This window comes from Gossypium hirsutum, chromosome A11, assembly GCF_007990345.1.
Source record: "Gossypium hirsutum isolate 1008001.06 chromosome A11, Gossypium_hirsutum_v2.1, whole genome shotgun sequence".
Classification (NCBI taxonomy): Eukaryota; Viridiplantae; Streptophyta; class Magnoliopsida; order Malvales; family Malvaceae; genus Gossypium; species Gossypium hirsutum.
The window spans coordinates 14,296,456-14,324,104 of record NC_053434.1 but is presented as its reverse complement, the minus strand read 5'-3'; the positions used below and the strand labels follow the sequence as shown (position 1 = coordinate 14,324,104).

At 34.4% G+C, this 27,649-nt stretch overlaps 3 non-coding genes across 3 annotated transcripts; all 3 read left to right on the top strand.

Moving 5' to 3' along the window:
- The first annotated feature begins 3,105 nt into the window (after positions 1–3,105).
- On the top strand, positions 3,106–3,211 carry LOC121210486 (small nucleolar RNA R71). The gene has a single exon (XR_005905603.1). It is a non-coding gene; the product is annotated as a small nucleolar RNA R71 (small nucleolar RNA).
- A 3,773-nt stretch (positions 3,212–6,984) lies between these two features.
- On the top strand, positions 6,985–7,091 carry LOC121210455 (small nucleolar RNA R71). The gene has a single exon (XR_005905572.1). It is a non-coding gene; the product is annotated as a small nucleolar RNA R71 (small nucleolar RNA).
- Positions 7,092–23,002: 15,911 nt separating this feature from the next.
- On the top strand, positions 23,003–23,109 carry LOC121210733 (small nucleolar RNA R71). The gene has a single exon (XR_005905846.1). It is a non-coding gene; the product is annotated as a small nucleolar RNA R71 (small nucleolar RNA).
- The last annotated feature ends 4,540 nt before the right edge of the window (positions 23,110–27,649 follow it).

Here is a 27,649-nt window from a genome sequence, read left to right as displayed (position 1 = left end):
ATTTTTAAGAATTTAAAACCTTAGGTTGTTTCCCCAAAGTTTAGGTATTACTTTGATTTGGAATTCACAAGTTCTAAACATCAAAAAGCCAAAATTTTTGTGAGATTTTTAAGCCTTTTGAGCATCTATTAATTCTTTCATGCTCACTTTTATTATTGCTTTGAGTGCGTCAGTATTGAACTGTTATTCTAGAACTTGCTTGATTATGCATGTCAAGACTACACCATTTGATTTGATATGATATGTCAAAATGATTAAGGCACTTAGGATTAACCCACTCATGCCATGAAAAGCCTACCTCCACGATTAACCCTTAGTAAACCCCGTTGAGCTAACAAGCTAGTTCTTGTATTACCCTTAATATTAACCCTTAACCCATTATTGTTGAAATCCCTTAAATTAATTTGGTCCCCAATTTTTTATCGAGATTGGACTTGAAATAGTTGCTTAGCTAAGTTTTATTCTACTTTGTATTTAACTTGTTCTTAAAAAAAAAGTGTATACATCTTAATAGTAGTAATCTTCTGAGCTAAAGAAGTTAAAATTCCATATTCTAAGAAAAGTTCTGTTGTACGCAATTGATGACCAGCTATTTTTCTAGTTAGGCAAATTTTTAATTCAATCTCGATTCTAACCTTTTCTTTCAGCTTGAGACCACACCCCCTAACCAAGCCTCGTTACAATCCTCTAAAGACCTTTTGATTGATGTATCATCTCAATTTATAGTGGTGGAGATTTGATTTTCATGCAAGCCTATGGTAATAATTTTTCATTATTGACTATTGAGTGCTTCATTTATTGTCCTTAAACACCTCGAGTGATTTGAGTGAATCATTAGTGAGGATGTAAAACTCTGTATTATTCTGAATCAAAGGTAATTACTTAGAGGAGGGGAGACACCTATGTTTGCATGATTAAATACTCAACTTGGAATGTTTGAAACTTTTATGATCTTTTAGTTGAATTCTCAATGTATGATTACCTATGGATTATTTTGAGATATTTTAGATAGAGATTATAAGTTGAGAAAGATTTATGTTGATTATGAGTTGAGAATTTTGCTTAAGGAGAAGTAAATGCTTAAGTGTGGGGGTATTTGATAAACCGTAATTTATACATATTTTCACCCCATGTTAACGCATTTTATGGATGATTTCGCATTAGAATCGGTGAATTCGATGCTCCGAATGCTTTAATTTCATGTTTTATACTTAGAAGAGCATAGGAGAGTGAAAGGAATGAGAAACGGGCCAAAAATAGAGAAAAATGGGCCAAAGTACGAATTCAACACGGCCTGGACCTCCTCACACGGGTAGACTACACGGCCGTGTCAATTTGGCAGATTCGAAGCACGACTCTCACGGGCGTGTCACACGGGCGTGTCCCTGCCGAGCCCAAGTTGAGTCCAATTTAGAAAAGACCAATTTTGAGGGTTTCTTGGCATTCTAAAGCCTATAAATACACCCTAGAGGAGGAAAGTAAAGGAAGACACGAAGAGGAAGGAATGAATTACTTGAAGGAAGCCGATTGATCCATCTCAGAAGTCGTAGTCTCCATCAAGACTGAAGATCTCCCCTCAATTTCCCTTCAGGAGTTTTGGGTTTTCTTTATGTTTTGTATTCGTTATTCTTCTGAGATGTTTTCCTTTTTAGTTATGAACTAAATCCCCTAAATACCTAAGGGGGATGAAACCTAAGACGAATCTTGTTATTATTTTCTAAATTGTATGATAAATATTTAACTTATTCTTAATTATGTCTTCTTAATTCTTGTTTTGATATCCCATGATACTGATTCAAGATAAGCTCTTATTTAGAGGAGGAATAGACCCTGTCTAAGAGTACATTTGTCATAATTAAGAGGAGTTGTTTGCGCGCCTAGACATAGGGTGACAAGATTTTGCCAGATTAGGATGAAACCTAATAAGGGGATCCGTAGATCGAGTTAATGCAACCCTAGGGTGTTGATTAGAGAAAAGTTTCAATCATTCAATCTAGGGATTAGACATTATTAGTCTTGAATAGGGATAATAACATAACTTAGGGATCTCTATGGAACAAGTTAAATGAATAAATCGTCTGATTCAGAGCCAAAATAACAAGTACAATCTAAGTGGATTTTTCCTTAGGTATTATCTCAATTCAATCGCTTTCCAAATGTAATCCCCCGATTCTATTCTCTGTGTATTCTTAGTTTAGATAATTAGTTAGTTAAAACAAAACTTCTTTATTCTTAGGCTAGATAATAAAAAGACAATCATTACTAGTACTTTTAGTTCATTTGGGTTCGACAATCCGGTCTTGCTAAAACTATACTACTGTTCGATATGCACACTTTCCTGCATCACGATAATAGTTAGTTTCAAGAACGATTAATTATAAATATTTAAAACCTATCATGAAATCACGCGATCAGCAGGCTACCTTGTGGTCGTTCGGAAATTAACTTAGCGAGCTGTCAAATCTAAGTTTTGAGCCCTTGGATCGAAGTTTGTTGATTCTTAAGTGATGTCTCAGAATTCTGAAAACGAGTTTCTGGCACCGATAGAAACTTTGAGAGCATCTATTCAAGGTTCGGCTTCTTCTCCTGTTGGTAGGGTGGTTGTTGAAAACCCGGAGGATGTTGTGGCCTTTGATCCTTGACTGCCCCACGAGAAATTGGGATGGTTCCTCCAACCTGCATTATAAGTGTTACTATATGGGTTATTTTGGGATCTAGATTTATTGTTACCTATATATTGGACTTGTTCCTACTCGATGCTAGGGTTGAAGGGTTGATATTCTGTGCATGCTCCTCCTCCATTCGAATCGCACCTCATCACTGGATGTACCTGAGGAGAAGTACACAAACTGTCAATCTTTTTATTTAAGAGTTCTACTTGGTTAGATAGTATAGTATGCGTCGAGGTTGAAAACACCGGCTGCTTTTGTCGGTTTTGTTCTCATAACTTGCCACTGATAGTTATTTAGTGACATTTCCTCAATAAATTTGTAAGCTGCCTTAGGTGTCTTATTATTGATAGTTCCTCCAGTGGCTGCATCAATCATTTGTCGAGTCGAAGGATTTAGGCCATTATGGAACATTTGAACTTGTAGCCAAAGCGGTAACCCATGGTGAGGGCACCTTCTTAAAAAGTCCTTGTATCTCTCCCATGCATCGTAGAGTGTTTCTAAATCCATCTACACAAAAGAAGAGATATCATTATGTAATTTGGTTGTTTTAGCCGGTGGAAAATATTTTAATAAAAATTTTTCAGTCATTTGTTCCCAAGTAGTGATTGACTCTCGTGGTAACGAGTTCAACCATTGTTTAGCCTTATTCTTTAACGAAAAGGGAAACAACCGAAGGCGAATGGCGTCATCAGAAACGCTATTAATTTTAAAGGTATCGTAAAATTCTAGGAAATTTGCCAAATGAGGGTTGGGATCCTCGTCCTCCAAACCATCAAACTGAATAAACTGTTGTATCATTTGAATTGTGTTAGGTTTCAGTTCAAAATTATTTGCAGCAATAGCAGGTCTAACTATACTTGACTCAGTTCCTGTTAAATTAGGCTTAGCATAATCATACATAGTGCGCGGAGCAGGATTTTGATTAACAGCAATTACAGAAGGTAGCGAATTTTCTTGGTTTTCAGCCATCTCCTCGGTTGTGGTTTGAAGATCGTCCTCTTGCTCGTTCTCTGTGTATCTTAAGCTTAGCCTTATTTCTCTTTGGTTTCTGCGAACTGTACGATCGATCTCACTGTCAAAAAGTAATGGTCCTGACGGGTTTCTTCTAGTCATAAACTATAAAAATCTGCCAGAAAAAAGGGAAAAAGAAGAATTAGTAATAATAAAAATTAGAATAAAATTTAAATTACAGTAAAAGTAAATGGCTAAAGTAATAAAAATCGAGTGTTCCTAATATCTTAACTCCCCAGCAACGGCGCCAAAAACTTGATACGTGATATTCATGACAGATTTTAAATATTTATAATGAATCTTTCTTGAAACTAACTATTATCACGATGAAGGTAAGTGTACCTATCGAACAGTAGTATAGCTTGAGCAAGACCGAATTGTCGAACCCAAAGGAATTAAAAGTACTAGTAATGACTGTCTTTTTATTATCTAGCCTAAGAATAATGGGGTTTGTTTTAACTAACTAATTAACTAAACTAAGAATTTTCAGGAAATAGAATTGGAGAATTACTTTTGGAAAAACGATTGAATTAAGACAATACCTAAGGAAAAATCCACCTAGACTTCACTTGTTATTTGACTCTGAATCAGACGATTTATTCGTTTGACTTGATCTGGAGAAATCCCTAAGTTATATTATTATCCCTCTCGAGACTAACAAAGTCTAACCCTAGGTTGAATAATTGAAATCTCTTTCTGATTAACTCCCTAAGGTTGTATTAACTTGATCTATGGATCCCCTTATTAGGTTTCACCCTAATCTAGAAAAATCTTGTCACCCTATCTCTAGGCTCACAATCAACTCCGCTTAATTATGACAAATGTACTCTTAGACAGGGTCTATTCCTCCTCTGAATAAGAGCTTAACTTGAATCAATATCCTGGAATATCAAGACAAGAATTAAGAACACATAATTAAGAGCAAGTCAAATATTTATCATACAATTCAGATAACAATAACAAGGTATGTCTTAGGTTTCATTCCCCTTAGGTATTTAGGGGTTTTAGTTCATAACTAAAAAGGTAAACATCTCAGAAGAATAATGAATACAAAACATAAAGAAAAACCCAAAACTCCTGAACGAAAATTGTGGGGAGATCTTTAGTCTTGATGATGAATCTGACTTCTGAGATGGATCAATCAGTTTTCTTTGAGCAATTCCATGCGTCCTTCCCTGTGTGTCTATTCCTCCTCCTCTAGGGTGTATTTATAGGCTTTAGAATGCTTAAGAACCTTCAAAATTTGCCTTTTCCGAATTGGACTCAATTTGGGCTCGATAGGAACACGCCTGTGTGCGATTACTTCAGGCCGTGGTCAAACCTGTTAAATAGGCACAGACATGTGGTCCACTCGTGTGAGTCGTGCTTTGATTCTGTCAAATTGACACGGTCGTGTGGTCTGCCCGTGTGAGGAGGTCCAGGCTGGGTTGATTTCGTACTTTGGCCCATTTTCTCCATTTTTGGCCCGTTTCTCATTCCTCTCACTCTCCTATGCTCACCTAAGTATAAAATATGAATTTAAGACATTAGGAGCATCGAATTCACCAATTTTAAGGAAAAATCATCTATAAAATGTATTAAGCATGGGATAGAAATATGTATAAATTACGATTTATCAAGTATTGAGCTTGTCCTGGCTCAGTTTTGACTTATCGGTTGTTCTCGATTTCTGTGTCCGCCATTCATCTAGCTCATCAATTTGTAGCCTTCGTTCTTCATAGATAGGTCCCTTGTTGTTGTTTGAACACGGCTTATATACGTTCTTCGAAACTGTTTCCTGCACAGAAGGTTTCACCACGTGATCAGTACTAGTAGAATGATTTATACAACCACTTTCAATTTTTGATGTGTTACTCGAATTACGAGCTTGAAGGGTGATTGTTTCATCTCTCACACGAAGTGTGAGTTCACCTGTACCAACATCAATAATGGTTCTAGCAGTCGTTAAAAAGGGTCATCCTAAAATTAAAGGTGCGTTACCATCCTCTTCCATGTCTAGAACAATAAAGTCTACTGGGTATATAAATTTATCGATCTTAACAAGAACATCTTAAATGATACCCTTAGGAAATCTAATGGTTTTATCAGCCAATTGAATGCTCATCCTAGTTTCTTTGGGTTTCCCAAGACCTAGCTGTTTAAACATTTTATAAGGCATAACATTAATGCTTGCCCCTAAGTCAGCCAATACATGATGAACATCTAAACTACCAATTAAACAAGGAATCGTAAAACTCCCTGGATCTTTCAATTTGTTGGGTAGCTTATTCTGTAATATGGTTGAGCAAACTGCATTCAACTCCACATGCGACGCCTCATCCAACTTTCGTTTATTTGTTAAAAACTCCTTTAAAAAATTGACTACGTTTGGCACCTGGGAAAGGGCTTCAATAAACGGTAAGTTAATATGTAGTTTCTTTAAAAGTTTAAGGAATTTACCAAATTGTTCGTCTGATCGGTCTTTCCTTGTCGCATTGGGGTATGACACACAAGGTTTATATTTTGTACTCATCGGCTTTGGGTCATCTTGGCCTACCTCATTCTTACCTTTGCTTACCACCGTTTCTGGCCTTGGTTTTTCAACTAACCCTTCCTCATCTTGAATGGTAATCGGGTTGAGTTGCTCCATTGGGTTAGATTCAGTGTTACTTGGCAGGCTACCTTGTGGTCATTCGAAAATCAGCTTGGCGAGCTGTCTAGTCTGAGTTTCGAGCCCTTAGATTGACACTTGTTGATTTTTAAGTGCTGTCTCGGTATTCTAAAAATGAGTTTCTAACACTGAGATGAATTTTGTTAGCATCTCTTCAAGGTTCAGCCTTTTCTATTGTTGGTAGGGTGGTTGTTTGAAGCCTGAGGTGGTGGTCTTTGATTCCCTTGGCCTTCCCATGAAAAATTTGAGTGGTTCCTCTAACCTGCATTGTAAGTATTGCTATAAGAAATGTTTTGAGATCGAGAATTGTTACCCATGTATTCTGAACTGCTTGATCCACCTCCACTCGCTTCGCACTACATTACTGGGTGAACCTGTGAAGAACTAAGAAAACCATCAATTTTCTTATTCAAGAGTTCTACCTGATTAGAGAGCATGGTGACTGAATCGACGTTATAAACGCCGACTGTTTTCGTTGGCTTTGTCCTCATGACTTGCCACTGATAGTTATTCAGTGACATCTCCTCTATAAATTCATAGGCATCTTCAGGTGTCTTATTATTTATGGTTCCGCCAGCAGTTCCGTCAACCATCTGTCGAGTCGAAGAGTTCAAGCTATTGTGAAACGTTTGGACCTATAGCCAGAGTGGTAACCCATGGTGAGGGCATCTTCTCAAGAGGTCCTTGTATCTCTCCCATGCATCGTAGAGTGTTTCTAAATCTATCTGCACAAAAGAAGAGATATCATTACGTAATTTAGCCATTTTAGCTGGCGAAAAATATTTTAATAAAAATTTCTCGATCATTTGTTCCCAAGTAGTGATTGACCCCCGTGGTAATGAATCCAACCACTGTTTAGCCTTATTCCTCAACGAAAAAGGGAATAACTGAAGGAGAATGGCGTCATCAGAAACACCATTAATTTTAAATGTATCACATAGTTCCAAAAAGTTTGCCAAGTGAGCGTTGGGATCTTCATCCTACAAACCATCAAACTGAACAAATTTTTGTATCATTTGAATTGTGTTAGGTTTCAGTTCAAAAGTATTGGCAGCTACAGCAGGTCTAATTATGCTCGATTCAGTTCCTGTTAAAGAAGGTTTAGCATAATCATACATAGTGCGCGGAGTAGGATTTTGATTAACAACAATCGCAGGAGGTAGCAGATTTTCTTGGTTTTCAGCCATCTCCTCGGTTGTGGTTGAAGTATCGTCCTCGTGCTCTTCCTCAGTGTATTGTAAGTTTTGCCTTATTTCTCTTCGATTTCTGCAAACTGTGTGATTGATCTCACTATCAAACAGTAACGGTCCTGACGGGTTTTTTCTGGTCATAAACTAGAAAAACCTGTCAGAAGAAAAATAAATGAAGAATTAGAAAAGAAAATAAAAATTTAAATTGCAATAAAATTAAAATGGCTAAAGTAATAAAAATCAGGTGTTCTTAATATCCTAGTTCCCCGGCAATGACGCCAAAAACTTGGTACGTGATATTCATCACAGGTTTTAAAGATTTATGAAAGGATCGTTCTTGAGATTAACTTATTATCACGATTAAGGCAAGTGTACCTATCGAACAATAGCATAGTTCAGCAAGACCGAATTGTCAAACCCAAAAGAACTACGAGTACTAGTAGTTACTTCTTTTTTATTATCTAGCCTAAAAATTAAGAGGTTTGGTTATCTAAACTAATTACTAACTAAGAATGCACAGAAAGAAAATTTGGGAAAATACTTTTGGGAAAATTCGATTGATTAAGACAATACCTAAGGAAAAATCCTCCTAGACTTCACTTGTTATTTGACTTTAAATCAGACGATTTATTCATTTGACTTGATCCGTAGAAATCCCTAAGTTATATTATTATCTCTCTTGAGACTAATAACATCTAACCTAGGTTGAATAATTGAAATCTCTTTCTAATTAACACCCTAGAATTGTATTAACTCGATCTATGGATTCCTTTATTAGGTTTCACCCTAATCCAGCAAAATCTTATCACCTTATCTTTAGGCGTGCAATCAAGTCCGCTTAATTATGACAAATTTACTCTTAAACAGGGTCTATTCCTCCTCTAAATAAGAGCTTAACTTGGATCAATATCCTGGAATATCAAAACAAGAATTAAGAATAAATAATTAAGAACAAGTCAAATATTTATCATACAATTTAGATAATAATAACAAGATCCATCTTAGGTTTCATTCCCACTAGGTATTTAGGGGGTTTAGTTCATACTTATTGAAGAAAACATCTCAAAAGCATAAAGATAACAAAACATAAGAAAACCCAAAACTCCTGAAGGAACTTGAAGGGAGATATTCAGTCTTGATGATGAATCCAGCTTCTGAGATGGATCAATCAGCTTTCCTTGAGTAATTCCTTACTTCCTACTCTGCGTCCCCCTTCTAAGTGCCTCCTCAGGTGTTTAAATATGCTTTAGAATGCCTAAGAGCCCCCAAAATTGGCCTTTTTCGAATAGGGTTATACTTGGGCTCGGTAGGGATACACTCATGTGACACGCCCGTGTGCGATTACTCCAGCCCGTGGCCAAGGCTGTTGAACAGGCACGGGCGTGTAGTAGACCCGTGTAAGTCGTGCTTCAATCCTGCCAGGGAACACAGCCATGTGACACGCCCGTGTGAGAAAGTCCAGGCTGTGTTGATTTCCCACTTGGGTCTATTGTCTCCGTTTTCGGCCCCTTTCTCGCTCTTTTTACTCTCCTATGCTCACCTAAGTATAAAACATGAAATTAAAGGATTAGGAGCATCGAATTCACCTGTTCTAAGGAGAAACCATCCATAAATATGCTAAGCATGGGATAAAAATATGTATAAATTACGGTTTATCACTAGGTTATATTTTGTTAAGATCGAAGTTATGTATATATTAAGCCATGCAAAAATGGATAATATGCTATGAGAGTATAAGAAACTTTAGTCAAGTTTATATGTGTTTTACATATTGAGAATGGTTGGTGATTTTTGATTGAATCGGTATGGTATTATGTTTGGATAATTCAGTTATAGTTCATGCATAGATAAACATGTATGTGAATTTGATTGGTATGTTTAGTTAAGGAATTATTATTTGAATTGGTATTAAAGATGATTAGGTTATATCCAAACATGGTTGGAGTTCATTTTGATGTGCATGTTATATGGTATGATTTGTCTTTATGAATGGTTTATTGATTTGGTTTACTAATGTAGTAAAATGACAATGATGTTTATATGTATATTGGCTTTATAAGAGACGTATTGGCTTATTTTAAAGTATTTAGAACTTATATGATTTTCATGGTTAATATTATTACCGAATTGATAAGAAGCAAGTTGGTCTTGAGTTGTGTTTTGGTAAATGTATAGTATATGTATTTAACATGATTCGACATATATATATGTATATGATGTAATAAGTTTGATATGACATAAATCTTAGAAATATGTATATTTATGTACTTAGTCAAATATATGATCTTTGTTATATTGCTTGATAGGTGATATTAGCATGTTTATATTTGGTTATGGTATGTTAAAATTTTAGACAAATTATGTTTGATATATATATATATATATTGGTTTAGTTCTTTGGAATGCATTGACTTGTATAGTGATTGAATAAAATTGAAAGTGGACAATTGTTAAAGCATATTTGTTATACATATTTTTAATCGGCTAATGCATTGAAAAATGACCAAATGAATAGTGACTTGTGCATTAGTAAATTATGAAGATTATATGAGTTTTATGTGATGTTTAAATGTCATACTTGATTAAAAATGGATGTTGAGTAGTGTATAGGTTAGTCCTTAAATGTTGGTCATAAGTTGATTGATTAATAAGTTTATTATTCGGTCAAACAAGATTAGTATTGAAGTTGTTTGTATACGAATTTTGAATTTCCTTTTAGAAATGATTCGCAAAAAAATTAAATCGGTTATTTATATTAATATTTGATTGGTTTAAAAGTTTGTGCAAGTGTATTTATATGATTTTTCGAAATTTGTGTCTCGACTGCTAAAATCTCATAACCCCATTCTGGCGACAAATACGGGTAGGGGTCTTACTTTTGATTGGTATCAAAGCTACGATTTAGTCAATTCTAGGACTAACGTAGCTCGCGTGAGTCTAGCTATACATGTCATATTTTATATTGCGATAGTGTGACGACTTCTAACATTTGAGAATGTGTTTTCGTGTAGTAAATGGATCCCAATAAAGCCATAGTTGATGATGTCGAGAGTATAGCACCTACTCCCACGCAAGGGACAACGCCGGTTGATTCTCGACCGAGTTCGAGTAACCAAGGGAGTGAGGCTAAACAAGCCTTTACCAAATGATGAACGACTGGTTTACTTAGTATATCCGGACTAATCCGGATGCACAACAACCTCCACCCTCCATTAATCCTTCTTCGGTACCTGCTATACCTCAAGTGAGTCATTCGTTGAGATTACATATACCTACTGTTGATAAAATCAAAAAACACGGGGATAAAGAATTCAGAGCTACTGATGATGATTATGCTGAGCGAGCTAAATTCTGGCTTGATAATACTATCCGCGTGTTTGATGAGCTATCTTGTACCCCAGATGAATGTTTAAAATGTGCCATATCCTTGCTTCGAGACACCGTATATCACTGGTGGAATACATAGTATCGGTGGTTTTGAAAGAACGTGTGACTTGGTGTAATAGTCTGATTTAGGGCCTAGTCGGAATAGTAGTCTCGGCACTACAAATCCAAAGTTAGAGAAATTATTTTATTATTATTTTAGATTCATAGCATGTTTATATTAGTACATGAAAAATTTGGTGAGTCAATTTTAGCGTTTGTGAGCCAGATTGTGAAAAAAAGGACTAAATCGCATAAAGTGTAAAAGTCCTAAATTGATAGCTAAATGTGTTAAATAGCTAGAGAAACTAAATTGGGGGCATTTAAAGGTCAATTAGACCCCTAGAAATAGGGTGGCCGGCCATAGGAGACATGTGTGGTCAAAATTTTCAATTTTTGGTGGGATAAGGTGACCAATTTTGACTAAAATAGAAAATAGAAAAAGGAAATGATATCACCCTATTTACCATTTCTTCTTAGCTGAAAATATCAGCCATTTTTGGGGTTTTAAGCTTCAAAAATTTGCAGCAATTTGAAGCACTCAAGTAAGTGATCCTAACGGCTTTTTTAAAATATTTTTGTACTTTTGAGACCCTTGAAGCATGAGTTTTCAAATGAGGGTGCTATCTTGAAAAATGATCAAGAGTTTAGGGTTTTCCATGAAATAATTTATGTTGTTTTCTGAGTTTTTATGGAAGAAAATGTAATGACCCGAATTTTTACAGTTATCAAAAAAGTGTATTTTTGGGTCTCCGTTTCTGAAAAATAGATTTGTAAATATTTATTAAAAATATTTACGAAGTTAATAGAGTGATTAATTAAAGTTTAATGAAGCAAATTAGCTTAAATAAATGATAATTAGATAAAAGGATTAAATTGAATGAAGTGTGAAAATTTAATTATAGAATAAAAAAATTTAAAGGACTAAATAAGTAAATAAACCAAAAAGAGTGCCAAGTGTATGGAAAAAATAAAATACAAGTATAATAAATATAATACACACATTTGTAATACATATATTTATTTGCTTATTATTTAAGTAAATATTAATGTATTTATTATTATTAAATTAATATTATATGATAAATAAATAAAAAGTTGACAAATGTATGGTATGTATAGTGACATGTGTGATACTAATATACATATATTTGTAAAATACATGTATATTTACTTATTATATAAGTATATTATTAAATTATATATTATTATTAAGTAAAATATATTTATATAATAAATAGATTAAAGAAAGACAAATGTAATAATATATGTGTATACAAATATAAAATAGATATTGGATATTAAATAGATATTTTATTATAGCTATTATTAAGTTATTATTATATATACTTGTTATTGCTTCGACTCATATTCCCCAAAAAGTGGATCCCACTCTAATAGCCCCGAATAAATTAAATACATGTATTAAGATACGAAAGCTTCTTATTCCACAACAACGAAAGCACTTTTTCACTCTTTCATATACTAGGGGATTTCACTTGGAAAAGAAAATGTTCCATACTAATGGATTCGGGTCCATAACCGTGGGTTCCAATGCACGAGATCTTGTAGCACTTACCAATGAGGCCCTATCGATTAGTATCGAAACAGAGAGCAGGGGAAAGAAAAAAGGAAGGAAAAAAAAAGAAAGAAGGAAAAAGGGAAAAACTGGGATTTCAAGGCTTGAAAGTTAAATAGGTAAGTCAATTTAGCCCTTTTTACTTAATTTTGATGTTTTGGAAGCTTTGGGACAAGGTTTTGATGAAATTAAGTGAATATTTTGAAAGTTATTAGATTTTTAAATATTGTTCATGTTGAATAAAAAGATGAATTAGGGGTTAGATTGATAGGATTTCAAGTTAGAAATGAAATAAGGATTGAATTGTAAATTAATTCATAAGTTTTATGTTGTAGGGACTAAATTGATGAAATTTCAAAATTAGGAAAATATGCTGGAAATTTAATAGTTAAGTATGAGTTTAGTTAAAATTTGAGTAGAAATAAAGTATGAATTAAGATAGAAAAGTAAGTGAATTTAGTTAGGATTAAATTGAAATTAAAAGTAGAAAATCAACATTTTGCACTAAGACTATTTTGGACAGCAGCAGTAGTATAAGTTTGAAAAATCACAAAAAATTTTAGAAACTGAATTAGAGGATTAATAAAATATGGAATTAAATCTTATTGAGTCTAGTTTCTTATAGAAGAAACAGTGTAAGCAATTGAATTGTAAATTATGAGATATAATGAATTTTGTGAGACAAGGTCAGAATGAATTTGAGTTCCCCTATTCTGACTTTGAAAAATCACCAAAAATTTAAGAAAAATAATTAAGGCTTAAAGTTATATTTTTAGAATTCATAATGAGTCTATTTTGAGGAGAAATCAACGGGAATATTATCCGAGTTCTGTACTGTGAGATAATTAATTTTTAGTGAAGAAGGGTCGGAACTGTCAGATAGCAGAATATGGGTGAATTTAAAGAATAAACTGTACCTAATGGCTAAACTAAAAATTCTGAAAATTTTATGGTGAGAAGATATATGAGTCTAGTTTCAGGAAAAATTAATGGATCTTAATTTGGAGTTCCGTAGACCGAGTTATAAATAATTTAGTGACTATGATACAGATGGACAACTTGAATATTCATAAAAGTAAATAATAAAAATTATAGATAGTGTTACTTACAAGTGTGTTATATACACTAAGGATGTGGAATGGAGAGGAGGAAGAGGAAAAATATGTATGAATATTCATCTAGCATGGCTAATTTGCATGTTTTAGGCTCAGAGACTAAATTGAATAAAAGTAAAACTCTATGGGTAATTTTGTAAAAATGTCAAAAATTACCAAATTGCATGAAATGGATTATTTTATTATTTAAATTACAAAATTGAATGAAATTATTAATTTAGTTCAAGATTGGGGGAAAACATGTTTTAGGGATTAAATTGAAAAGTGTTGAAATTATGGAAAATTTTGATATTTTATAGAATTCATGGATTGTTATCAATACGTATGAGAATAATATCTAGAGATAAGGATTAAATTGCAAGAATTTTATTTTCCTGACCCTAAGGATGAAATCGTCATTAATTAAAAGTTTAGGGGCAAAATGGTAATTTTTCCTAGAGCATTAATTAAATGCATTAGAATATGAAATGAATGAAAATGATGATCAAGTTTATTTATAAAGATCCGGACAACTCAAAAATGAGACTTGATCGTGGAGAATAAAAGATATCGGATTAATGAAATTATAAACACAAACAAGCAATGAGGTAAGTTTGTGTAACTTGAATTGTATTTTAAATACTTGAAATATGTGGTTATGTGATGAAAATATGATTTGAATGTTCAATTCATGATAATTGATGAAATATTGCTAATACTCGATATAAATTGAAAATAAAGCCCGGTTGAATGAAAGGAAAATTCGATGGATCTCTGAAAAGGAATTGACGGTAAAAAAAAAGATCTAACCCGGACGGGTGATCCTATTCTAATACAGCCCTCCCGAAGAATACGTGTAAAATGGATTTAGCCCAGACAGGTAATCCGAATTAGGGTCTGAATTTAGCCTGGACTGGTAATTCAGATCCAAGCTCATTAGAGTAATTGTCATTGCAGGGGATTTAGCCTGGACTAGTAATCCCGACAATACTCTATGAGTTTATATTACAGGGGATTTAGCCTGGACTGGTAATCCCACTGTAAGGATGAGGTTCGCGGGAGTGTGCTCTCTGATATGAAATGTGTAAGACCATGGTTGAAAGATACCATGGCAACCTGATATGAAATATGTAAGACCATGGTTGAAAGATACCATGGCAACGTGACATGAAAAGAATTAGACCATGGTTGAAAGATACCATGGCAACATGACAGAAAATGAATGAGTAAGACCATAGTTGAAAGACACTATGGCATCATGTCAAAGATAAATAAGACCGTGGATGGGAGACGCTATGACATCTATTGAACAATTCAGGTAATACTTATCAGATGACGAATGGTTATATGAAATGGTTGTGTGAAATGTTTACAAGAACTGGTCATATGGAAATATATGTACAAAATAGTTGTATGAAATAATTATGAAAATAAATAAACGAAATAAGTATAAGTACATGGAATATAATTTATTTCAAGTTTGATATAAACTATTACCGGAATAAATATACATAAAATATATGGAAATGATGGAGCATGAAATATTGATATAATGAAATGAATGATATATGCTTATGAAGAAACGGTAAGAGCATGATATGTTTCATGACATGTACATATATGATTATCTTTGATATGTTGATACAAGGAAATTATGTAAGTTGAGACTATTATTAAACTCAAGTGCAATATGTAGAGAAAATAAGTATATTAATGTTGAATTTAGATAAAATGTGTGCAAGTATACTAACAATGATGTTGTTTGACGCTTAGACAAGTGCCAAACTATTGATTGAATGGTAACATGTTTAATTATAAGGAGCATTGAAATAGTAAGTACTTAGATGAAAATAAAATTTAAGATTTTGCGAAATTTTTTTTATAATCCCGATTTAATTCCGGTTGGTTTCTAATGTATGTTTAGGGCTTCGAGGGCCCAATAGAGAGACGTTATGATTATTTCTAAAATATGAATAATAAATGACTCAGAATTATCTGAAAATGTTCAGTAAACTCCGGTAATGTCTCGTACCCTATTCCGGTAATGGATACGGGTAGGGGGTGTTACAGAAAATGAGTCTTGGTTGTCTTATAAACAACTTTTGTAAAAGGTGTTAGCATGAAAACACCTAAAGGGACTATTTTGCATAAGTTGCAAAATAAGTGATAAGTGTGTGAAATAGTGGGAATTGTAGGTTGATATAAGAGTAAAAAGAGTTCAGCTAAGCTTAAGAGGCGAAGAAATTTGATAAAAATCAATTTTCAGGCATAGGGGAAAAATGGTCATTTTGCCAAAGTCTAGGGGCAAAATGGTCATTTTATCGAAAATGTGAATTTTCAATTGCCTAATTGTAATTAATGACTAAACGAGTGTATTTTTCTAATATAGATAAAAAATTTCAAATTCAAACCAAGACCGGGGGAAAGCCAAGAAAATCGACTAAATTGTATAGTCGCTACATTTTAAAATCCGAGGTAAGTTGTATGTAAATAATATAACTACATTGCTACTATCCATATTTAAATTATCATTGAATAGATGTGACATGAATTGCTTAATTTTGAGATGGAGAATGTTTAGTGATCATTGAGATAGTAGAATTCTCGTTGGGACCTTAGGAAGTAAACCGTATATTCATGTCGTATCACTTGGGTCATTTGTGTGAGCTAGTGTAAGACATGTCTAGGACATGCATCGGCCACATTATAAGAGCCAGTGCAAGACTATGTCTGGGACATGGCATCGGTATTGAGTTGTGTAAGACATGTCTCGGACATGCATCAGCCTCGGGACGTAAGCCAGTATAAGACATGTCTGGGACATGCATTGGCTATGCGATGTGTCAGTGTAAGACCATGTCTGGGACATGGCATCAGCCTCGAAGATGATAGCTAGTGTAAAACCATGTCTAGGACATGGCATCGGCACTTTACCCATGATTGAGGCCTATGGAATATCCGGTAGTGTTCCGAATGGTTCAATGACAAGAGTTATAAATTTAAGTTAATGAGAAAAGTATAACCGTATTATGAGTATTACAGATACCTAAGTGATACATATGTATAAGATGTGAACTCAATGTATATGCTATGTGATTTGTATGAAGTAAAGAGTAAGTCATGCTTATGCCCACTTTGGTATCATAAGTTGTTGGTAAATTGTAGACTTATTTTTGAATATTTATTTATGTGCAACTTACTAAGCTTTATGCTTACTCCCTTTCCTTTCCATTTCTTTTAGTGCCGCCTAACTAGTTCAAGAATCATCGAAAGTCAGAGACATCTATCACACTTTTAGCCGAAACATTCGGTATAGTTGGATTTATATTTTTGAATATGGCATGTATAGGATTAGAACTTATTTTTTTGAGTCTTGGAAATTTGGCCAAATGTGTTGGTTTGGGATAGATCCCACACTTAGTATTAAGTCATGAATGATGGCTAATATTTATTTTGAGTTTATAAAAGTGGCATCTACATGGTTGAATGAATGTCTATTGTGGCTGATTTGATTTTAGAAATTATGCTTGTTTTGGTATTGGCTGGTATTTACGTGAAAATAGGTATGCAATGGTGGCAATGAGGTTTGGTAAATAGCCTTATGTTGTCCACACGGGTAGACACACGAGCGTGTGTCTAGGCCGTGTGTGACACACGGTCAACCCAATGGGCGTAAGGTCCGGCCGTGTGACCCCTGCACGTAAAAATTTCAAGTCAGTATGCATGATAATAAACATTCGGGCAGAGACACGGCCGTGTGGAGGACATGGTCTAGTACACGGGCATGTGCCTTGGCCGTGTGACAATTTAGGAATGCTGACGTTAGAAACAAAATACCCAGTTTTTGCACACGGGTTAAGACATGGGCGTGTCGTGGCCGTGTGAGGGACACGGGATATTGACACGGGCGTGTGTTTGGCCGTTTGAAAACCCCTGTAGGTGTGAATTTAAATTTATTTCTACACAGGTGTGGGACTGATACGTGATATTCATGACAGGTTTTAAATATTTATAATGAATCATTCTTGAAACTAACTGTTATCATGATGAAGGCAAGTGTACCTATCGAACAGTAGTATAGTTTTAGCAAGACCGGATTGTCAAACCTAAAAGAACTAAAAGTACTAGTAATGAGTGTCTTTTTATTATCTAGCCTAAGAATATTGGGGTTTGTTTTAACTAACTAATTAACAAAACTAAGAAATCACAGAAAATAGAATTGAGGAATTACTTTTTGAAAAATTAATTGAATCAAGACAATACCTAAGGACAAATCCACCTAGACTTCACTTGTTATTTGACTTTGAATCGGACGATTTATTCATTTGACTTGATTCGTAGAAATCCCTAAGTTATATTATTATCCCTCTCGAGACTAACAACGTCTAACCCTAGGTTGAATAATTGAAATCTCTTTCTAATTAACTCCCTAGGGTTGCATTAACTCGATCTATGGATCCCTTTATTAGGTTTCACCCTAATCTGACAAAATATTGTCACCCTATCTTTAGGCGCGCAATCAACTCCGCTTAATTATGACAAATGTACTCTTAGACAGGGTCTATTCCTCATCTGAATAAGAGCTTAACTTGAATCAATATCCTGAAATATCAAGACAAGAATTAAGAACACATAATTAAGAACAAGCCAAATATTTATCATACAATTCAGATAATAATAACAAGATCTGTCTTAGGTTTCATTCCCCTTAGCTATTTAGGGGTTTTAGTTCATAACTAAAAAGGTAAACATCTCAGAAGAATAATGAATACAAAACATAAAGAAAAACCCAAAACTCCTGAAGGGAAATTAGTCTTGATGATGAATCCGACTTTCTAAGATGGATCAATTGGCTTTCCTTGAGCAATTCCCTGCCTTCTTCTCTGTGTGTCCCTTTTTCCTCCTCCTCTAGGGTGTATTTATAGGCTTTGGAATGCCTAAGAACACTCAAAATTAGCCTTTTTCGAATTGGACTAAACTTGGGCTCGGCAGGGACACGCCCGTGTGACACGCCTGTGTGCGATTACTTCAGGCCGTGGTCAAGCCTATTAAATAGGCACAGGTATGTGGTCCACCTGTGTGAGTCGTGCTTCGATTCTGCCAAATTGACACGGCCATGTGGTCTGCCCGTGTGAGGAGGTCCAGGCCGTGTTGATTTCGTACGTTGGCCCATTTTTTCCATTTTTGGCCCGTTTCTCATTCCTATCACTCTCCTATTCTCACCTAAGTATAAAACATGAAATTAAAGCATTAGGAGCTTCAAATTCACCAATTTTAAGGAAAAATCATCCATAAAATGTGCTAAGCATGGGATAAAAATATGTATGAATTACGGTTAGCATTTGCTTGTCCTCAAGCAAAATTCTCAACTCATAATCAAAATAAATTCTTCTCAACTTATAATTTTTATCGATAATATCTCAAAATAATCCATAGGTAATCATACATTGAAAATTCAACTGAAAGAACATCAAAGTTTTAAACATTCCAAGTTGAGCATTTTATCATGAAAACATAGGTGTCTCCCCTCATTTAAGTAATTACCTTTGATTCAAAATGTCACAGAGTTTCACATCCTCACTAAAGATTCACTCAAATCACTCAAGGTGTTTAAGGATAATAAATGAAGCACTCAATAGTCAATAATGAAAAGTCATTACCATAGGCTTGCATGAAAATCAAATCTCCACCACTATAAATTGAGATAAAACATCAATCAAAAGGTCTTTAGAGGGTTGTAACGCGGCTTTGGTTAGAGGATGTGGTCACAAGCTGAAAGAAAGGGTTAAAATCGAGATTGAATTGAAAAATTGCCTAGCTAGAAAAATGACTAGTCATCAATTGCGTACAACAGAGCCTTTTTTCTCAGAATATGGAATTTAACTTCTTTAGCTCAGAAGATCACTACTACTAATATGTATACATGTATATTTTTTTTAGAACAAGTAATTACAAAATATAATAAAACATAGCTAAGCAATTATTCCAACTCAAATATCGAAAAAAATATGGATCAAATTAATTTAGGGGGTTTCAACAATAATGAGTTATGGGTTAATATTGAGGGTAAATCAATGAATGGGTTGTTAGGCTCAAGGGGGTTCACTAAGGGTCAATTGTGAAGGTAGGCTTTTATGGAGTGAGTGGGTTAAACCTAAGTGCCTTTATCATTTTGAGATATCAAATCAAATGGTGTGGTCTTGACATGCATAATCAAGCAAGTTCTAGAATAGCAATGCAATACCGACGCACTCATAATGAAAGTGAGCATGAAAGAAATAATAGATGCTCTAAAGGCTCAAGATCTCACAAAAATTATGGCTTTTTGATGTTTAAACTTGTGAATTCCAACTCAAGATAATACCTAAACTTAGGGAAACAACCTAAAAGTTTTTAATTCTTCAAAAATCAATTTATCATGCTTGATTCCCTAATGTCTTAAAGTTTAAACAATCAATGCATAAATGCCTATGTTTTAATTCAAGATATATCAATAAAAGTCATAAATCAATCAAAATTTATCGTAAATATGATATGAGAGCTTTTCAAGAGAACAAGGCAATCATTCAGGGATTTTTCTGATAGTGAAATGAATACCCCCCACACTTAAGATGTACATTGCCCTCAATGTACAAAGATAGATATATAGAAAAGAATATAAATATAAGATAGGGAGAGAAGTAAGACTTCCTAAGTGATGAATGAATTTCCTTAAACCGGAGTTTTGGAGAATAATCGGCATGAGGGTGGAAGAGGATACTCCGGCGGTGGTAGAGGTTCATTAGTCCATAAGTTCTTTCCCAGTGGAGTTTCAAGTTCCTAAATAATAGTAAGCTTTGGAGCTCTTTCTGATTGTGCGCAAATCAGGAATTCTTTAAGAGGTATACTGAAGCATAATTACTCGTAATGAAATAGCCGGAGAATAGAAATTGTAAAAACTTAGGATGAAATAGTATTAAAAGGAAATAAAATAAAAAAGAATAATTTCAAAATATAGAGATAATAATAAAATAAAATAAAAAATAGGTGTTTATAGAGAAATTGGGGCACACGGCCGTGGGGAACGCCCGTGTGCTCTAAGCTCAGCCCGTGTGTTTCGTGTTTTTCGAAATTAGGGGCATTGGTGTACACAGCCATGTTGCACAGCTGTGTTGATCTTCGTTCGCTTCTCCCACGCCCGTCTAGGAAGGCGCACGCCCGTGTTAAATTGGCAAGTTCGCCCACGATTGCTTGGCACGGGCGTGTCGTACGCCCGTGTTCTTCGCCGTGTGTGCTTTCGAAAGCCTACATTTCCATGAGTCGGTTAGTATATTAGATGTTAAAACTAAAATTTAAAGAAATTAATATTGTTATTGCTCGGGTTGCCTCTTGAAAAGCACTTATTTATAGTCTAAGCTCGACTTACCTTTCCATTGAATGGTCGTGGTGGTTCGAGGAGTTTATACTCCTCATTCCTGCTGTGAATCTCATCAAAATAAGGTTTTAGGAAGGTATTGTTTACCTTAAAAGTGTCAAACTTGGGATAATTTACCTCGACTGTACCAAATAGGATAATGCTAAGTACCGTAAGAGAGATTTCTTCATTCGTTTTGGCAGTGATAATGTGAGGATCTGTGGCATCTAATAAAACTTTATCTCCAACCTTAAGTTGATTTGGAAAGGTGTTAAACTTGTTCTGGCATAGTTTTGGTTTATCGTGTGTTCTTGGTTTATGTGTCCGCCATTAATCTAGCTCCTAGATTTGTAGCCTTCGTTCTTCACGAATAGGTCCTCTACTATTGCCTGAAAATGGCTCATGTACTTCCTTCAAACTCATTTCCTGCAAAGTAGGTTGCACCATATTGTCAGTTTTAGTAGAATGGTTTAGACAATCACCTTATATTTTTTATGTGTTGCCGGAATTGTGAGCTTAAAGGGTGATTGTTTCGTCTCCCACATGAAGTGTGAGCTCACCTGTGCCAACATCAATAATCGTTCTAGCAGTTGCTAAAAAGGGTCTTCCTAAAATCAAAGGGGTATTGTTATCCTCCTCTATGTCTAGAACAATGAAGTCAACGGGAAATATAAATTTATCAATTTTAACTAGCACATCTTCAATAATTCCCTTAGGAAATCTTATAGTTTTATCTGCTAATTGAATGCTCATCCTAGTCTGTTTGAGTTTCCCAAGACCTAGTTGTTTAAACATTTTGTAAGGCATGATGTTAATACTAGCCCCTAAATCAGCTAATGCATTATTAACATCTAAACTACCAAGTAAGCAAGGAATTGTAAAACTCCCTGGATCTTTCAATTTGTTGGGTAGTTTATTCTGTAGAATAGCTGAGCAAATTGCGTTTAGCTTCACATGTGAAGCCTCCTCCAACTTCCGCTTATTTGCTAAAAGCTCCTTTAAAAATTTCATTGCGCTTGGCATCTGCAATAGAGCTTCAATAAACGGTAAGTTAATATGTAATTTTTTTAAGAGTTTAAGGAATTTACTGAATTGTTCATCTGAACGGTCTTTCCTTGTAGCATTAGGGTATGGCACACGAGGTTTGTATTCTGTACTTACCGATTTTTGCTCATTGTGGTTTACCTCACTTTTACTTTTGCTTATCTCAGTTTTTTACCTTGGTTCTGGTTCAGGTGTGACTAACCCTTCCTCATCTTGACCAGTAATCACGTTGAGTTGCTCCCTTGGGTAAGATTCTGTATTGCTTGGCAAGCTACCTTGTGGTCATTCAGAAATCAACTTGGCAAGCTGTCCAATTTGAGTTTCGAGCCCTTGGATCGATGCTTGTTGATTTTTGAGTGCTGTCTCAGTATTCTGAAAACGAGTTTCTGACACCGAGATGAATTTGGTTAACATCTCCTCAAGGTTTGGCTTCTTTTCTTGCTGGTAAGGTGGTTGTTGAAAGCCCAGAGGATGTTGTGGCCTTTGATTTCCTTGACCGTCTCACGATAAATTGGGATGGTTCCTCTAACCTGCATTATAAGTGTTACTATATGGGTTATTTTGGGATCTAGAGTTATTGTTACCCACATATTGGACTTGTTCCTCCTTGATGCTAGGGTTGAAGGGTTGATATTCTGTGCATGCTCTTCCTCCATTCGAACCGCACCTCATCACTGATGTGCCTGAGTAGAACCATACAAACCGTCAATCTTTTTATTTAAGAGTTCTACTTGGTTAGATAGTATAGTAACCGCGTTGAGGTTGAAAACACCAACTGTTTTCGTTGGCTTTGTTCTCATAACTTGCCACTGATAGTTATTTAGTGACATTTCCTCAATAAATTCGTAAGCCACCTCAGGTGTTTTATTATTGATAGTTCCTCCGGCGGCTGCATCAATCATTTGCCGAGTCGAAGGATAATGTTTGAACCTGTAGCCAAAGTGGTAACCCATGGTGAGGGCATCTTCGCAAAAGGTCCTTATATTTCTCCCATGCATCGTAGAGTGTTTCTAAATCCATTTGCACAAAAGAAGAGATATCATTACGTAATTTGGCTATTTTAGAAGGTGGAAAATATTTTAATAAAAATTTTTCGATCATTTGTTCCCACGTAGTGATTCACCCTCGTGGTAACGAGTTCAACCATTGTTTAACCTTATTCCTTAATGAAAGGGGAAACAACCGAAGACGTATAGCATCATCAGAAACGCCATTGATTTTAAATGTATCACAAAATTCTAGGAAATTTGCCAAGTGAGTGTTGGGATCCTCGTCCTGCAAACCATCAAACTAAACAAACTGTTGTATCATTTGAATTGTGTTAGGTTTCAATTTAAAATTGTTTGCAGAAATAGCAGGTCTAACTATACTTCAGTCAGTTCCTATTAATTTAGGTTTAGCATAATCATACAAAGTGCGCAGAGCAGGATTTTGATTAAGAGCAATTGCAGGAGATAGCGGATTTTCTTGGTTTTTAGCCATCTCCTCGGTTGGGGTTTGAATATTGTCCTCTTGCTCGTTCTCTATGTATCTTAAGCTTTGCCTTATTTCTGTTTGGTTTCTGTAAACTGTGCGATCGATCTCACTGTCAAAAAGTAATGGTTCTGACGGGTTTCTTCTAGTCATAAACTATAAAAAAACCTGCCAGAAGAAAATAAATGAAGAATTAGAAAAGAAAAGAAAAATTTAAATTGCAATAAAAGTAAAATGGCTAAAGTAATAAAAATTGAGTGTTCCTAATATCTTAGTTCCCCGGCAACGGTGCCAAAAACTTGATACGTGATATTCGTGACAAGTTTTAAATATTTATAATGAATCGTTCTTGAAACTAACTATTATCCCGATGAAGGCAAGTGTACCTATCGAACAGGAGTATAGTTTTAGCAAGATTGGATTGTCGAACCCAAAAAGAACTAAAAGTACTAGTAATGACTATCTTTTTATTATCTAGCCTAAGAATAGTGGGTTTTGTTTTAACTAACTAATTAACTAAACTAAGAAATCACAGAAAATAGAATTGGGGAATTACTTTTTGGAAAAACGATTGAATCAAGACAATACCTAAGGAAAAATCCACCTAGACTTCACTTTTTATTTGACTCTGAATCTGACGTTTTATTCATTTGACTTGATCCATAGAAATCCCTAAGTTATATTATTATCCCTCTCGAGACTAACAACGTCTAACCCTAGGTTGAATAATTGAAATCTCTTTCTAATTAACTCCCCAGGGTTGCATTAACTCGATCTATGGATCCCCTTATTAGGTTTCACCTTAATCCGGCAAAATCTTGTCACCCTATCTCTAGGTGCGCAATCAACTCCGTTTAATTATGACAATGTACTCTTAGACAGGGTCTATTCCTCCTCTGAATAAGAGCTTAACTTGAATCAATATCCTAGAATATCAAGACAAGAATTAAGAACACATAATTAAGAACAAGCCAAATATTTATCATACAATTCAGATAATAATAACAAGATCTGTCTTAGGTTTCATTCATCTTAGGTATTTAGGGGTTTTAGTTCATAACTAAAAAGGTAAACATCTTAGAAGAATAATGAATACAAAACATAAAGAAAAACCCAAAACTCCTGAAGGGAAATTGAAGGGAGATCTTTAGTTTTGATGATGAATCTGACTTCTGAGATGGATCAATTGGCTTTCTTTGAGCAGTTCCCTGCCTCCTTCCCTGTGCGTCCCTTTTTCCTCCTCCTCTAAGGTGTATTTATAGGCTTTAGAATGCCTAAGAACCCTCAAAATTGGCCTTTTCCGAATTGGACTAAACTTGGGCTCAGCAGGGACAGGCCAGTCTGACACGCCGTGTGTGATTACTTCAGGCCGTGGTCAAGCTTGTTAAATAGGCACGGGCATGTGGTCCATTTGTGTGAGTCGTGCTTTGATTCTGCCAAATTGACACGGCCGTGTGGCCTACCTGTGTAGGAGGTCCAGGCCGTGTTGATTTCGTACGTTGGCGAATTTTCTCCGTTTTTGGCCTGTTTCTCGTTCCTTTCACTCTCCTATGCTCACCTAAGTATAAAACTTGAAATTAAGGCATTAGGAGCATTGAATTCACCAATTTTAAGGAAAAATCATCCATAAAATGTGCTAAGCATGGGATAAAAATATGAATAAATTACGGTTTATCAGGGACACGGGCGTGCCCCAAGGTGCTTAGGCCGTGTGAGCCACATGGACCACTAGCATGACCATGTCGAAATGGTCACACAGGCGTGTTACCCTTTCACACGGGCCTGTGCCCTATTTTAAGGCAAATTTCTTAAGGTTGGTTTAAGGACCCAGAATGGTTTCGATTAGTTTTTAACGGTCGATTTGGCGCTCCTAGGCCCATAATAAGAAATTTAAGGTTGAAATTGAAAATTTTTTAATTTGGACCAAGTCTCTATGACTTGAGGTGTAATACCCCGAAAATTTTTGCAGTAAGATATTATCCTCGATATAGTAAAATAAGAAAATAAAGTGACAAAAAGGAAAATTTTGAGTTGTGTCAACCTTGGGAAGTATATTATGATATATTAATTCAAGAAAGGACTAAATTATAAAGATGAAAAAAGTCTTGTTGCACAAGAGTAAATATCCAAAATTTAAGGGGTTAAAGTGTAAATATAAAAAATTTGAAGGACCAATAGTGTAAATATTTTAAGGGTAGAATGATCTAGAAACTAAGGAAAATGGATGAATTAGGACCAAATTGAATAGGTGAAAAATTATGAGGGACTAAATGGCAAGTTTACCAAATTAAGTGATGGCTCAAGGATGGAATTCTAAAAGATCATGAAGGGCAAAATGGTCAATTAGTAAGAGAGAGAATTCTAGAATGTAATGATTATGTTGATGATATTTTAAATTAATTAATTAGATAAATATTATTTTATTAATATTTTAATAAGATATTTATTATTTTATTATTATTATTTATTTAGTATATGAGGAAGGAAAGGTGAAGAATTCTCATCATCTTTCCATGCATGCAAACGTTAGAAGAGAAGAAAAGAAAAAAAGTTTTCTTTTCTTTACAAATTGGTCCTTCCACCAAAAATTCACCATTTTCACCTAGAAATCAAAAGAATTTCTATAGCTACCAAGAGAGAAAAATGTTAAGGAGACTATGGGGAGTTAGAATGTCAAATTGGATTCAAGGAATAGAAGCTGGAGGAGAGAGAAAATCAAATTAAAGATTGGAATCAATAGAAAAAGGTAAGTACATCAAGATTTTAATATATTTTTAAGTTGTTATTATTGAGAAAGCATGGAAATAATGTTATAGTATAGTTTTCTTACATAAGGTCCTATGTTCTTGATATGTTAGTGAAGAGAAAATAAGAGAAAGTGATGAGAAATAGTGTAGAAAAAGAAAATAAGGGTGTTATAAACATGGTAATTAATATCTTGCACTAATACAGTTTTGGACAGCAGCAGTAGTCTAAATTTGAAAAATCATCAAAAATTTTATAAATATAATTTTAGGATGAATAAAATATGAAATTAAATCTTATTGAGTCTAGTTTCTTATAGAAGAAATTATGTAAGAAATGGAATTGTAAAACATGAGATATAATAAATTTTGTGAGACAAGGTCAGAATGATTTCGGGTTCCCCTATTCTGACTTTGGAAAATCATAAAAAATTGGATAAAAATAATTATAGGCTTAAATTTATATTTTTAGAATCCTGAATGAGTCTATTTTAAATAAAAAATTGGAACATCATTTGAATCCTGTATGATGAGATAATTAATTTTTAGTAAAGAAGGGTCAGAACTGTCAGACAGCAAAACAGGGGTAACTTTAAAGAATAAACTGTACTTATTGGCTAAACTAAAAATTCTGAAAATTTTATGGTAAGAATTTATATGAGTCTAGTTTTAGGGAAAATCATTGGATCTTAAATTGGAGTTCTATAGCTCCAGATATAAATAATTTAGTGAATATGAAACAGATGGACAACTTGAATATTCATAAAAGTAAATAATAAAAATTATAGATAATGTTACTTACAAGTGTGTTATATACACTAAGGATGTGGAATGGAGAGGAGGAAAAATATGTATGAATATTCATCTAGCATGGCTAATTTGCATGTTTTAGGCTCAGGGACTAAATTGAATAAAAGTAAAACTTTATGGGCAATTTTGTAAAAATGTCAGAAATGACCAAATTGCATGAAATGGATTATTTTATTATTTAAATTACAAAATTGAATGAAATTATTAATTTAGTTCAAGATCGGGGGAAAACATATTTTAGGAATTAAATTGAAAAGTGTTGAAATTATGGAAAATTCTGATATTTTATAGAATTCATGGACTGTTATCAATATGTATGAGAATAATAGCTGGAAGTAAGGATTAAATTGCAAGAATTTTATTTTCCTAACCCTAAGGATGAAATCGTCATTAATTAAAAGTTTAGGGGCAAAATGATAATTTTGCCTAGAGTATTAATTAAATGCATTAAAATATGAAACGAATGAAAATGATTATCAAATTTATTTATAAGAATTTGGACGACTCAAATACGAGACTTGATCGTGGAAAAGAAAAGATATCGAATTAATGAAATTATAAACACA